Source organism: Halichoerus grypus, chromosome 11 (assembly GCF_964656455.1).
Source record: "Halichoerus grypus chromosome 11, mHalGry1.hap1.1, whole genome shotgun sequence".
Classification (NCBI taxonomy): domain Eukaryota; kingdom Metazoa; phylum Chordata; class Mammalia; order Carnivora; family Phocidae; genus Halichoerus; species Halichoerus grypus.
In genome coordinates, this window is record NC_135722.1 from 71844226 (window position 1) to 71858310 (window position 14085).

General features: G+C 37.3%; 1 pseudogene; it reads right to left on the reverse strand.

Annotated features, from left to right (window-relative positions):
• Window positions 1-687: 687 nt before the first annotated feature.
• LOC118532981 (lipopolysaccharide-induced tumor necrosis factor-alpha factor homolog pseudogene) lies at window positions 688-1268 on the reverse strand (annotated as a pseudogene).
• Between the last annotated feature and the right edge of the window lie 12817 nt (window positions 1269-14085).

Here is a 14085-nt window from a genome sequence, read left to right on the forward strand (position 1 = left end):
TATGTTCAAAGTTGTTTATGACCAAAAGCAGGTCATAAACATGGTAAATATAAATAGCTCCTCTTAAAGAAAAAAGCCCTTCATGGAATGTAGCTGAGGATCTGGTACAGAGAACTGAGGGAAGGCAGATCCATGGTAAGACCCAACCTTACATTTCTAGGATGCATTTATGGCCTCATGGATGTGTGTCACGTGGGTATGAATAGCTCCTCCTCGTACTTAAAAAGGAATGAAGAAATTAAAGTGAATTTGTGTGCTAATGAAAAGCCTGCACTGAGAGCCAAGTTTATAAGGCAAGCTTTTTGTCATCAGAAGTGGGAATAGATGAACATGACGGCAGACACTAAAGCCTGGTCAGCCATATTCAGGCCAGCACAGTCACAAAAATAAAGAAATTGTGCCTTCTCAGTTTGAGGCTGCCCCCAGAAAGGGCTACAGAGGCAAGAAAGGAAGCTGGCCAATGTTAAATCACCAGAAGATATTCAGACAGGGCAATGGTCACTGTTAGATGAGGTGATTGAGGTCACAGTAGGCAGGAAACCCTTGAACCAGCACTCAAGGTGAATGTCTCTGCATGTCCCCTGCATGACTCCAAGCAGCGATCCCGGGGGGGTTGGAGGTGTGTTATTCTTGCGATATCTTCTCCCCAAGAGAAGACACAAAGGTGAAGCCCCTGGAGAGATGAGATCACCAAGGTGGAACCCCCACCAGGGGCGGGACTGGGTGAGAGTCAGAGAGCACTTTCTGCAACATGCTGTTCCTTCCAGGTCTGGCCAAGTAATACAAACGCTAGTAGGTGCCTGGGAGAGCTTTGCAGTTGGGACAGCGGAGGTCCACATCCTAGAGGGCGTCCACACAGAAAGAGATGAAGCAGCAGCCTGCTAATGCACCCCAGCAGGCACAGGTTCCCACAGGAGGGCCCGGTGAGGGTGCCGGTATTACAGGACAGCTTAGTCACAATCGTCTTGTTGCAGGAAGGACAACATATCTGGACTGGGCAGGGGAGTTGAGGAAGGAGACCGGCTGCAGCGTGCAGACCATCTGCACAGCAGTTGCACTGGCATTGGGGATGGACACTGGCTGGGCGTAGTACCGGAGGATTCACGCCCTTCCCACCTGCACCCATCACCAGCCCCTGACCGGCCACAGCACTGATGCAGAAGGCATGGGGAAGTGACTGTTGACCACCACTATCTCTTCATGGGATGGGGGCATGGTGGCCCCGAGGAAGGCCCAGCAGCCTCATGGTAGGCTCCTGGAGCCGACATTTTACCCCCCTGCCGCCAGTCGAGCCAATAAGCTGATTCTTAAATTCATATCAAATGCAAGGGACCTAGAGGGTATTATGCTAAGTGAAATATGTCACTGAGACGTAGAAAGACAAATACCACATGATTTCACTCATAAGTGGAATCTAAAAACAATAATAACAGGGGCACCTGGGTGGCTCAGTCGTTAAGCGTCTGCCTTCGGCTCAGGTCATGATCCCAGATCCTGGGATCGAGCCCCGCATCCGGCTCCCTGCTCCGCGGGAAGCCTGCTTCTCCCTCTCCCACTCCTCTGCTTGTGTTCCTGCTCTCGCTATCTCTCTCTCTGTTAAATAAATAAATAAAATCTTTAAAAAATAAAAATAAAAATAAAAACAATAATAACAACAACAAATGAATAAACAAACAGAAAGCAGAATCAGACCTATAAGTACAGAGAGCCAACTGATGGTTGCCAGAAGGGTGGGGGGTCGGGGGATTGGGTAAAATGGGTGAAGAGGAGAGGGAGATATAGGTTTCCATTTCCAGAATGAATGAGTTAGGGAATAAAGGACACAGCATAAGGAATACAGTCAATGATACTGTAATAACAATGTATCGGGACAGATGGTAGTTACACTTGCGGTGAACATAAAACAATGTATAAACTTGTTAAATCACTATGTTGGACACCTGAAACTAATGTAACATTGTGTGTCAACTATACTTAAATTAAAAAAAAAAAAATTCAAAGGACCCAGATAGTCAAAGAAATCTTGAAAAAAAAGAACAACGTTGAAGATTTTAATTACCTGATTTCCAAGCATGCTAAAAAGGTATAGCAATCAATTCAGTGTAGTACTGGCGTAAGGATAGACAAGTATTTTCTATCCCATTATTATCCATTATCCCTGTTATCACTGTTATCTCAGTGATATGTTCTATCTCACTGATATATCAAGATAGAAATATCAGTGGGACAGAAATGCAAGTCCAGGGATAACCCTTTACATTTATGGTCAATTGATTTTTGACAAAAGTACCAAGACAATTCAATGAGGAGAGAATGGCCTTTTCAACAAATGGCACTGGAACAATGGGATATCCATATGGGAAAAAAATAATTGGACTCCCACCTATTACATAGACAAAATTTAACTTGAAATGGGTCCAACATGATAAATGTATGAGCTAAAACTATAAAATTCTATGAAAAAATGTAGGCATAAATCTTTGTGACCTTGTGTTAGACGATCTTTTCTTACGCATAATACCAAAAGGGCAAGTAATAAAAGAAAAAGAGACCCCCTGGGTGGCTCAGTCTGTTAAGCATCTGACTCTTGACTTCGGCTCAGGTCATGATCTCAGGGTCATGAGATCAAGCCCTGTGTTGGGCTCCACGCTCAGCATGGAGTCTGCTTGTCCCTCTCCCTCTGCTCCTCCCCTCGCTCATGCTCTCTATCTCTCTTTCTCTCAAATAAAGAATAAATAAAATCTAAAAAGAAAAAATAAATTGAACTTCAAAATGTACAACTTTTGGGCTGAAACAATGCCTTCAAGAAAGTAAATATACAACCCACAAAATGGAAGAAAATATTTTTAAACTGCATATCTGATGAGGGATTTAGTAAAAAAAAAAAAATATGTAAAGAACGTTTACAACTCAATAATACGCACACAAATGACCCTCTTTTAAAAATGAGCAAAGAATATGAATACAAATTTCACTAGATGTATGTACAAGCAGCAAACAAACTCATGAAAACACCTTCAACATTATTAGTCATCAGGGAAAAGTAAATCAAAAACACAATGAGATACCACTTCATAACCACTAAGATGATTATAATAAAAAAGAGACCATAGAAAGTATTGGTGAGGATGTGGAGACAATGAACCCCTCATACATTGGTGTTGGGAATATAATATTGTGCAACTGCTTTGGAAACCAATTTGCCATTTCTGCAAAATGTTAACATTGAGCTACCATATGAGCCAGCAAATCCAGTTCTAAGTATATACTCAAGAGAAGTCAAAGCATGTGTCCACATAAAAATGTGTACATGAATATTTATAGCAGTGTGTTTAAAATAGCAAAAACAGGGCGCCTGGGTGGCTCAGTTGGTTAAGTGACTGCCTTTGGCTCAGGTCATGATCCTGGAGTCCCGGGATCGAGTCCCACATCGGGCTCCCTGCTCGATGGGGAGTCTGCTTCTCCCTCTGACCCTCCTCCCTCTCAAGCTGTCTCTCATTCTCTCTCTCTCAAATAAATAAATAAAATCTTTAAAAATAAATAAATAAATAAAATAAAATAGCAAAAACATGGAAAGGGCCCAATTGTTCATCAGCTGATAAATGGGTACAGAATATGTGGTATATCCACCCACACAAAGGCACACTATTCTGCAACAAATTGGAATGAAAGTACTGATAACATAACATGATGAGCCATGAAAACATCATGCTAAGTGAAAGAAACTAGCCAGAAAACACCATCTATTATGTGATTTCATTTATGTGTAATGTCCAGAATAGGCAAATTCATAGAAACAGAAAGCAGATTAATGGTTTTCAGGGGATGGGTACAGGGTTTCTTTTAGGAGTGATGAAAATTAGGCAAATGTAGATTGTGGTAATGGTCTCATTATTTTGTGAATATACTAACAACCACTATGTACACTTTAAATGGGTGAGTATTATGGAATATGAATTATATCTCCATCAAGCTGTTTTTAAAAACAGAATAAGAAAGCTTTATTTGGACAGAATTTTGTAAAAAGTTCACAAATTAAAGGCCATATTTGCCATCTAGAGAAATTCTGAAAATTTTCCTTTATAGACTCTCTCAATCTGTTAAAATAATTAGTCTTATACTCCATGCAGTCTGATGAATATTTCCATTTAATTTATTTGTTCTGCAGTCATTTTCCTACTTCTTTTTCTGATCAATTTATCTATTTTTCTTAGTATGTGCTGTATCTCTCAAATTGGACTAATTTGCAAATTTCCCATATTATTTACACCATTCTGAGAGAGAGTCAAGCTGCTAATTAAATTGGATCTAATACAAGTCTCATGACACCCACCCAGAGAGCCCAACAAGGTGCATTTATATTTATCAATTCTTTTTGTTGTTAGTCTTTGATCAATTTGCTCTCTGGCATCTCTCTATGAACATGATTTTATTTTTAGAGAATAGAAGGACATAAAATGTCTCTATTGGTTAGTACATAAAAAGATAAATAGGCATCTTTTAAAACATTTTAAAATTAATTCCTGCGTTGTCTCCAGCCTATTGAAATCACATTAGGTTTATTGCAGTTAGTGGATAATTTGGATTTTAATAACAATATTTTAGAACTATATGGTTAGATAAGGAACTTAAAGTTTTATCTATATGTGACATCCAGGCACCATTATTTCAAATTGGTTCTTGTTGAGGAATGACACTTATCCCAATCCTTCATTCCCCCCTCCCCCACTTTTTTTTTCTCCAAGGGAAATAACTTATTCATGCCTAGGAGAGAAGAGCATCAGGAAGAATTCCAGTCCCACTCTCCACCCCCATCTCTGACTCATCTCAAACTGATTAAACCAGTAGGTGGTGATACTAGTGGAAGGGTTTGATTAATTAACACTCTAAACCCCAACATATGGTGCCATGAGATAGGAAATTTGGGTAAATAGAAACCGGAACTAAATAGGAGTTACAATGAAATGTCAGTCTTATAACCTAAAGTGCAGGTTCCCTAATAAAGTGGCATTGGAGGACACTATAATTCCTTCCTCATTGAAGTGAATCAAAGGCAGTGCAACTGTGAAAGTGTGGCTTCCTCACGGATGTCTGTGTCTGGTGCAAGGTACATGGGGAGTGTGGATGGCCAACTATGATAAGAGGAATAGTGAGGATGAACTTAATCCATCTGAAAGCAAATAGGTCCCAGACAGAAGGAGCAAGACCCAAAAGCCCAGGATATAGTTTACCTCTGCTCCAATTTCACCAATCAGAAATATCATTCCTCCTTGGTAGAAAGGAGGAAATCAATAAGGGTAGAGAGACCAGAAGTGCCTTCCAACACCATTTCCTTCTCAGGAGCACCCTACCTCCATCTGCTTCTTTGGAAAAAGGGTTAATCAAAAAGCCCTTCTCCTTTCCCAACAGCTGAACAGGCTATTGGACATGCACTGACAAACTATTTGGTCAATGGTATCTGCCCCATGTCAATGCCTTAAAAGTCTAAGCAGTTATAAGCCAGTAAAACTAAAGAATTTCTCTTCTCTCTCTCCCTCTCTCTCTTCATCACTGTCTCAATCTCTCTTATCCTTCAAAACCTTTTTTGTGATCCAGTAATTTTGAAGCCTATCCCTTTATCTGAAATCAAGATACTCTCTCTCTGCTCACTCTGTACTGTCTCACTTTATTTTTAGTTTCTGTCTTTGTCACTGTCTCAGGTTCACACCTTTTAGCCAAACCATGTACCCAGTGATCCTTACCCTGACCTCTGGGACCTCTTCAGCCCAAATCCATGTCCTGAGATCCTGCTTATCCAGGGAGGAGAATGAAAAAATGTGTTTCATCCAGATTCAAATTCAAATTGATCTAATGTTTATTTAGCACCCACCATATCACAGACACCACATTATGCCTACCCTACTCTGTTCAACAGCCCTGTGAAAGGAGATTTTCATCTCAACAGCACAGATTATAATAAGTAATATTGAGTGTTTCTCATGTATCAGTCATATTCTAATTGTTTTACATGTTTGCATGTTTAATCCTTACAGTAAATCTATGAGGTATGTGCTATTTTAATGATTATTTTAGTGATGGAGAAACTGAGGCACAAAAAGGTTAAGAAATATCTCAGTATTATAGCTAGTAAATGACAGAACCAGGATTTTCATCCAGGAAAGTTTATCTAGATGGGAGAATTATGATAATGAGAATAGAATAACTTGGCCAACTTCACAGTTAACAAAGGCTGATGCGAGAATTCAAACTCAAGATTTTCACCATCATCTCTTTTTTATTATACATTTCTTAATTAAATTTTCTTAGTGTACTGATGCCAATGCCATGTAGGAAATATATAAAAGTTTTGCTGAGATCAAGATATAAAGTAAAATCTCACCTATATTCCCTGTGCTGTTTATCACTGAGTCTGTTTTCCTCAGTATTGCACTCATGTAACCGTACCTTTCATCTTAAAACTACTAGATAATTATCAATTATTTTGAGCTCATCCTGTGCACCATTCTGATCATAGTACCCCACTGTTCAAAATCCACTGATGGTTCCAAGTGTTTAGAGAAGAAAGTCCCAGATCTTACGTTGCATTCAAGTACCTCCATAAATTAGTGCCTGGATATCTTTCTGATAAGAGCTTTGCTCAACCATCTTATCTCATTTTTAAATGCTCCTCTTCCCTAATCACATGTCCAATGTCAGATTTAAGACTTTCCCTGTTCACCATAATTTCTAATAAATAATAATTTTTCATCTTAAGTTATATGAGAACCTCTATTATATGAAAGGTCTTGGAGGGTACCATATATGTTATATCTTCTTCATTTTAATATATTCCATTGTGGTTATTTTGGTGTCTTATATCTATAGTTTTGTGTGTGTGTGTGTGTGTGTGTGTGTGTTTAAAGTAAATGGTTACTCACTGAGTTAAATTGAATCTAAATGTGTAGCTGGGTATGGGCATATAAAAGGTGCTTAATATATATTACTTTTCATTGAATTGTAGAGGATGCAAAGAAAAATAAATTTCCTTTTCTTAAGGAAACCACCATCTACTTAGGAATAAGAAGAATACATGAGAAACAAGGAAGACTAATGACAAATTGCACTTGATTAAGATTTAAAGAAGTGGTTTAGACACCATATATTACTCAGGGTTTAGGAAATCATATGAACAGGAAGAGTCTTCTCGGCCTTTTGGCTAAGATCAAGTGAACAGGAAGAGTCAGGGAAATGAAACTTAAAGGTGGAACTTGAGGCAAGCCCTAAAAAGTGAGATATGGAAGAGCAAAGACTAAGACAAGTGTGCCTTAGATGACTGAAAAATCCATAGGAAATGTCAACTCATTTTCAACCAAGGTATGGCAAAGAACCACTATCTTGAAGACTCAACATAATAGTAAAACCATAGCTCCCTTTTTCTCAGTCACCCTAGTCTAAAACTAGTCCATGATGACCATTAACTTAATGCCCCATTGACTTTTATGAAATGTCAACAACGTCCTCTAATAATTATTTCTTTCTAACCTCTTTTATTAAGAAGTTTACTTGTGCTCCCTTCTCAAAAGTCAGTTTTCATTACACATGCTGAATGATAGTGGGATGTATGATACCACCACCTCTGGTATCAATTGATGGGAAGAGGGCTCAAGCCAAGTCAGGCCAAACATACTCTCTCTCCCATGGACTCATTAGGACTTTTGAACTGGGACTCCATGTACTGCTGGGTTCAGTATAACAATAGATATGCCACAGAAGAGAAAGTAACTCTCCAGAGACAAAGAAAAGAATGAAACAGGCATGCAAAGAGAAACAGAAATGAGAAACCATGCAATCTCAAAAACACAGAGAGGGTAAGCTTTCTCATATCTGACTCCCAGTATATGGGAGGCCCTTTGAGTCTCTTGAAATCTGTGATATATCCCACATATACATTTCCTTTCATTCCCTTATTTTAGTAACCAATCCACAACACCAAATCCCATACCCACTCTTCTTACCATCTTTTTTAACCTCCTCAACTTCCTCTCATTTCCCTTTGGTCCTACTTAAATTCCAAGGTCGATCATTAAATAAGTCCCTTGCTTATTTTCTCACCTCCTTACCTCTCTCTAACTTTACCATAATCATTTTGTTGAAACTTCAGACGTTTTTAAATCCAATTTCCCAGTTATTCTAGGTTTAATACCATGCAGCTAAAAGTACCTAGACAAAAACTCACAACCATGCTGTCTGAATCTATTTTACTATAGTGATCTCTGAGTGCAAAGGAGCCTTAATACTGCCCAACAATCTTGCTACCTTTCCCTGGACCATCTACTCTTGCAACCTCAATGTGATGATTTTATACTTTCTATCTTCTCAAACCTCCAGTCTCTGTTCTCATATCCTCTATCCTCACTCTCAGATAATCTTTCTTCCCACAACCTAAAAAATTGGAAATGATTACAAAAGAACTTCCACAAACTCCCACCTCCACATCTCACACCTGTGCACATGTTCTTTCTTCCTGTCAGTGTAGAGGATATTTCTATATATTCATAGAAATTTGTATTTCTGCTCTGAATTGCAGATTCGTTCTCTAACTCCTATACTCAATATTGCCACTAATGTTATAAAAACTAGTTTCCTTTCACTCCTCCCTTTCTCTTATGGTCCACATCCATCCATCAGCAGTATCTATTAGTTTACAAATAAAAATATAAACAACATCACAGCTCTCCACTTCTCTCTGCTCTGAACTGCCATCATTTCTTGCCTGAAATACTATAATAGCTTCCTAAATCACTCTGTTTACACCCCTGCCCTCTGAAGTTTATTTTCAGCAGCTTCAAGAATGATTCTTTTAAAATTTAAGTCAGGTTATGACAAGATTTGCCTTAAAATCTCCCAGTAGTTCTCCACTATTGCCCATGGTAAAAGTCATTAACATAACATAATAAAATAAAAAAAGGCAAAAAAAAAAGAATACTATTATAAATTTCCTGTATTATAATATGAGCTGATACTGTATCAATTTAGATAATATCAATTTATGGCAGACTGCAATAAATTAATACACTAATTTACTCTGCTTAATTAATATTAACTAATGTATAGTCTTAACTAATAAATAATTTTTTCTTAAAAAAAAAGTCAATGTCTTTCATTGACGTACAAGGTCTTTTGTGACTCCATCGTTGGTCATTCTTTTCATCTCATTTTCCATCACTCTCCTTCTTGACTTCCTCGACTCCAGCTACTCCAACCCTCTTGCTGTTTCCAAACCACATCAGACATTTATCTCCCTCCTAGTCCTAGAATTTCCTTTATTCTCTGCCTGGAGTCACCTTCTCATAGATACACCTGAATCACCCCTCACCTCCTACAAGTCTTTAGTCAAATGTTCTTTTTCAGAGACTACTTCATACCAATGCTTCCTGTTAAAATCCTTTCTGAATTAGCAGCAGGTTGGCTAATCATCCTTATTTGCTTTAGACTGTCCTATTTTAGCGTTCAGCACTTTATATTTTGTAACTCCCTCAGTTACAGGCAAACTGGGAGAGTTGGCTACCTTAATAGTGGTCACCCTTATTCATCCATCACCTGTTTTCTTTCCTTACTTTATTTTTCCCTATAGTACATTTCACCACCTCATGTACCAACTATTTAATATACTTGTGTTTATTTCCTTCTCCTTTCCATTCTTTCACTGTCATCTCCATAAGGGTAGAGGTTTTAGTATGCTTTGTTTCCTTTTGTATTCTTTGCCACCTAGGATAGTGCTTATAGTAGGACCTCCTTAAATAATTGTTAAATGAATAAATCAATAATTAAATAAAAGAAGAAGCATTTCCCTTAATTCCCTGTGTTTGGTTAAGGTAGGTTAGTTGGGTTTCTCTTCCTTACAAACCAATGAACTTTAAGACTCTACCAACTCATTCTTTGGGACCAGACTCTAAATTGGTTCTTATGGCCGTGCTAAATTCCTCTGCATCAAATTTCTTTTCCCCTTTGGTTCAGTTTATCTCTGACAACTTTTTATGCAGAGATATCCTATCACACAACCAAGACCTAAGAGATCACATGGCAAATGGTAGATAGATGAACTTTACTGAAATACAAGAAAGAAAAGCTGGGGGTGGGTGCTCTAGTCTAAGATGACAATATAGGAGACTCCTGAAATCACCTACACCCATGGACACACTGAATCTACAGATAGAAATGGAACAATTCTCCCTGGAGGAAAAACAGAAAATGGCTGAGAGACTCCTACACATCAAGCAAATGAGAAAAAAAAAAAACAAAAACAACAACAAAAAAAACCCACATCAAAGCTGGTACGAGAGGCTGAGACACAACTCTCCATAAACCACATGCTTGGCATTATGACGTACAACTGGGAGAGAACTCACTACTCCCAGCTTCACCCTGAAGAGTTAAAGGTTTGGACCCAACATCGAACACTCCAACTTTTAAGACTTCTACCAGAGGGATGGGCCTTCAAAACACTTAGCTCTGAAAGCCAATAGGGCTTGCTTCCATGAAACCAACTAGACTATGGAAAACGAAGAAATAGCTCATAATGGGCTCACAAGGATTCTCCATGTCTATACCCCAAGGGCTCAGAGCTGAAGCAGCAGACAGAAATATCTAACCCCAATCTTTCCCTTAAAGAGGTTTTACTCACCTACTTTAAAAGCTGCTTGCTGGGGTGCCTGGGTGGCTCAGTCAGTTAAGGATCTGCCTTCCAGCTCAAATCATGATCTCAGGATCCTGGGATCGAGCCCCATGTCGGGATCCCTGTTTCTCCTTTTCCCTCTGCTGCTCCCCCTGCTTGTGCTCTCTCCTTCTCTCTTTCTCTCTCAAATAAATAAATAAATAAATACTGCTTGCTGGTGGGCCAACTTCCAATGAATCTGTATCTAAGTGCTAACTGAGATCCTCCCTTTTGGGACTCTGATAGGTTTTGGTTCACCTTCAACTACTGGGAGCCACTAAAAACAAAAAGGCTGCTCGGGCAATCACAAAGGTTTAAGAGACCACCAAGAGCTAGGGCAAAGCTGAACAACTTTAATGAAATGGTGTTAAGTGATTTACCTAATAAAGAGTTAAAAAATAATGGTCATAAATATGCTCACCAAAGTCAGGAGAACAATGTATGAACAAAGTGAGAATTTCAACAAAGAGATAGAAAATATAAGTACCAATCAGAAATCACAGAGCTGAAGAATATAATAACTGAATTGAAAAATTCAACAGAGGATTTAATATCACACTAGATCAAGGGGAAGAAAGGGTCAGCTAACTCAAAGATAGGGCAGTGGAAATTATTCAATCAGAAGAGCAGAAAGAAACAAAAATGAAAAAGATATTTAAGGTACTTATGGGACACCATAAAGTAGATCAATATTTACATTATAGGAAGGAGAAGAGTGAGAAACATTTTAGGATTGTTTTTCTTTTCTCTTTCTGTGAAACATGCCGTTAGAATTTTGATAGAGATTGCATTGAATCTGTAGATTGCTTTAGGTAGCATGGCCATTTTAACAATATTACTTCTGAATATCTAAAGGAAACAAAATCACTATCTCAAATAGGTATCTGCACCCTTATGTTCATTCCAATATTATTTATAATAGCAAAGATATAGAAACAATGGATAGTATCAAACATGAGTATCCACTGATGGATGAATCAATACTATATCAGTTATACATAACAATTATATCAATTATATCAATATATATATATTTTCCCTTACTATACATTTAATATATATTATATACATTAAATATATATTAATATTACATTATGGATCTATTATATACATTAAATAAGTATACACATATAAATATATGTAACTTTATATAATATATAAGTTACACATTATATAAAATATATTAAATATAATATTTTATAAATTTGTGTTTATGTTTCAACTGTAAAAAAGGAGAGCCTGCCAATTGTTAAAACGTGGTTGGGCCTTGAGGGCATTATGCTAAGTAAAATAAACCAGAGAAAAACAAGTACTGTATGATCTCACTTATATGTGGAATCTAAACAAACAAACACACAAATTCATTGATACAGAGATCAGATTGGTGTTTGCAAAAAGTGGGAGGTGAGGGCGTGGTGTGGGCTAAGTGGGCAATAGTCATCAAAAGTTGCAAACTTTCAGTTATAAGCTAAATAAGTTCTGGGTATGTAACAGACCACATGGTGACTATAGTTAACAATACTCTATGGAATATTTGAAAGTTACTAAAAGGGTAGATCTTAAAAGTTTTCATCACAAGAAAAAGGAATTGTAACTATGTGTGGTGATGGATGTTAACAAAACTTATTGTGGTTGTCATTTCACAATATATGCATATATAAAATTATTAGGTTGTACACCTAAAACTAACACAATGTTATATTTCATTTACTGCTTAATAAAATTGGGAAAAAAGAGAAGGGAGGGACTAACTACGTCTTCACCAAATTCCTGTATTGAAGCCTTAACTCCCAGTAACTTGGAATATGACCATATTTAGAGATAGGGCCTTTAAAGAAGAAATTAAGATAAAATGAGGTCATAAGAATGGGCCCTAATTAACTGGTGTCTTTTATGAAGAGGGAACTAAGATACAGACACTCACAGAGGGAAGACTAAGTGACGACACCAGAAAAAGATGGCCATCTAAAAGCCAAGAGAGGACTTAGCAGAACCCAACCCAGCCAACACCGGGATCTTGGACTTCTAACCTCCAGAACCATGAGAAAATTAATTTCCACTATTTAAGCCGCACCCTCTGTGGTACTTTGTTATGGCAGCCCTGGCAAACTAATACAGGAACTTAATTAGGAACAGTGGCCTGGAAGAGACTTAGGTTTACAGTTTCTAATGATCGGAAATTCAAAGGCCAGATCCCATTAGTGACATTTCACACTTTGATACACAGAAGCCCCAAAGAGCCAGTGCTGAAGTACCTACTCAAAGCTCAGTTTAGCTAGTAGGACAACAGATTTGACATTGGAAGAATTGGTTCAAGTCCTGGTTCTGTTTTTTCACTTTATGACCTCTTTCAGAGCCAATAATCTATTCTAAGCATCTTTTTTTTTCATCTATTAAATATGAATAGTGAGGTCACACTACCAATTTTCAGGATTATTGAGAATATCAAATGTGGTACTTAATAAAAAATAACTTTAGCACTGTGATTAATAATGACAATAATAATAATATTGTATAAATTTATGTTTATAAATATTATTTATGAGTTTATTAATGTTATTTTTGTTATTGATTTGAGTGTCATTTAAAATGAATTTCTATGGCAATGTTTGATTAATAACAACACTGATGTCTTAATGAATAATTTGTTTTGTTTGGAAGAATTTAAATTAGTTGTATTCAGGTATTATGTCTAGCTCCCTACTCATTAATAGCAGAATGATTTAGATGTTTTATTTATATACCTAGTAAATTAACTCACCTGTAAATGTGGTAATCTGAATTTTGGGTTAGAAAATCAATAGAACAGAGTTCTAATAATCATACCTAGCCTGTTCAGTTTTAATGTGATGAAGACCAATAATTCAATGGTTGAGGGTTTAAACTTCTTTAATGGACTTATACATTCCACCTTCTCCCAAGTTTTTATACAGATTTCCAGTTGTTATTGTGTTCATTCCACAGATACAAAAAACAGAAGACTGAAGAAGAGAAGGATTTAGTCATTTGTATACCATTGTCCCACTGTGAGAACCTAAATTCCAGTTTTCTTCCCTTACCAGTAAAATAATTCTAAACACTATCTGCTCTGGCATTTTTTTTTTTCAAACTGCCTCTATATTTTTCTATTGATATTTTATTACATCATTTCCTTTTTGTTATCTCATCTTTCTTGTATTACCCTAATAGATGCCAATATCTGCTCCCATTACTATACTTGTACTAAGATAAGAAGGAGAGAGCTTTAATACCACACAAAGAAACGGAAGTGCAGAGAGTGGAAGGAAGAGAAACATGCCAGATATTATGTAATGTTCTCCACATGCATTGTGTCATCTATACTTCCGAAAGAACCACTGAAGATCCTCTGTTTGTCCCTTTCCTCCCAGAAA